Genomic DNA, 2,196 nt, shown 5'->3' on the forward strand with positions numbered 1-2,196 from the left:
GTATATATAGTATATTATATATAAAATGTGTGTATGTGACTTAAAGAAAAGCCAAAACACCTGCACCGTATCACTGCTGGATTGAGGAAGAAACTTGTGTGCAAAAAATCTCCAGGGAACCAACTTCTCTATAGACAGGATGCCCCCAAAGAAAGCTCATCAGCAGTAGGTCACCCCTCACATACGATGCACTACTCAGCTTTTATTTGTTTATTTATTTTTTTATTGGGGGTGGGGGTTCACTCTTATTCCTGGTCCTAAACACTAGATAAAATATAAAACATTAGCTTTATTTACTAAAACTTATTGCTCCTTATTTTACCAAAACTTAAAAAAAAAAGACAGTAGTTTTAGTAAAATCTTCACACTCCCAAATTACCTGATAATGTCAGATTTGAATACAGCCTTCTCCCTCCCTCCCCCCTCCTCCCGGCTTCCTCTCATTATTATTAGTTAGATCAGGAGACAAAGTCGGGTCATTAGCATATTCATTATGGCATTGTCTGCGCCTTTGGAACTCCCGATAATGAATGAATATTGTTATGCAGCTGGAATGGGAATTCAAACACGAGAACACGGAGTTTTGTTTTGATTTTTTCATGTTGCTAGAATATACTTTTCTCTGTGGTTTTCTTATGACTTTTGGAAGGTCGGACGGTTTTCTGAAATAGTTGGATATATAGTAAGTTTGTAGTTCCAAGTTGATTAACTACCCTTTTGTCTTTTTTCTCTCTCTCTCTCTCTCTCTCTCTCTCTCTCTCTCTCTCTCTCTATAAGTGTCTGACAGTATTCTGACATGGTAAGTTTGTCGTTTTCACTTTTACTCTTTTTGTGAAACTCTCTCTCTCTCTCTCAAGTGTCGGACAGTGTTCTGAAATAGAAAGTTTGTAGTGCAAAGTTGATTAACTGACCTTTTGTCTTTTTTCACCCTTATTGTCTCTCTCTCTCTCTCTCTCTCTCTCTCTCTCTCTCTCTCTCTCTCTCTCTCTGTCACTTGTTGCAGTGCCCTGCCATTAACTGCATCATTTTGTGTCTTGCAGTGAAAGGAGACATCTTAAAGGTCATGTTTGATGTCACATCAGGAGCTGATAATAAAAACAAATAATGGATATCTTTGTCGTTATCATATCTCTCCCTGTATACATGACTTCTTGCATTATCTCATTTCCATCAAATGCAGATTTTTTAAAAATATAACTTTTCCCGTCGGCTTCTTTAATTTACCGTCCTATGGAAGAATCTGCCACAGAGTATATCAATCTAGGGATGAATTAATAGTGATATATTGTAAACATTAGGATACCTTCAATATCTGTTGTTATTTCTGGAGATCTGGATAACTTTACAAATACGTTCCTTTATTTTGTAGCAGTTTTTGGAGCCAGTTATGAAAAATTATTTTTTGTCCAGTTTAGTTAACTTCACAAATACGTTCCTTTATTTTGTAGCAGTTTTTGGCCAGTTAAATTAGCCTTATGCCAGCACAGGCTCTTCCTCATTAAGACCAGCGACCCCGACAAGGGATTAGGCAAAGACTTGAGATGAAAAGGTTCTCCAGTTTTCATCTTCACTTCAGACACATCAATTTTCCTTGGAAGAAAATTGATGCTTTTGTCTTGAATGAGGTCAAGACTTAACCAAGATTTATGGATCCCAAATTGAAATAAGTTGGTGGCAATTCCAGTAAAAGCAATTTTTTTTACGCAGTTTTTCGCTCCTTTTTATGATCGTTTCAAACATTCTGGGTCATAAACTGTTTTGTAAGAAGCTGCCAGAGTTAGAGATTTCGATTTGAGGCTAAAGTTCGCTGTGCAAGAGTGAGATTTAAAAAAAAAATAATAATTCAGTAAACATTCAGTAGAGTTGAAAGAGACTTGTAGATCTCAAGAGGATCTTCAGATTATGCGCGAATTGTATTCTACTAGTTTTAATAGCCCGTTGTTCCTCTGAAAAGATTTATTATATATTTTTAAAGGTAATTTTTAAACAAACCATGGAAATATATTTCATAAGGTAATTTGTAGCCATTGAAATATGTTTTCTTGTGTTGCAATGTTTGTAATTTGTATTATTTTCTAGTTATAATGATAATTATGCCTATTTTTTATGAAAAATGAATTGCTATTAATGCTAGTTTTGTTATTATCATTGCTGATACTGTTGCTTCTGTCAAGTTGATATAAAACAAAATTGTAA

Source organism: Macrobrachium nipponense, chromosome 6 (genome assembly GCF_015104395.2).
Source record: "Macrobrachium nipponense isolate FS-2020 chromosome 6, ASM1510439v2, whole genome shotgun sequence".
Lineage (NCBI taxonomy): Eukaryota > Metazoa > Arthropoda > Malacostraca > Decapoda > Palaemonidae > Macrobrachium > Macrobrachium nipponense.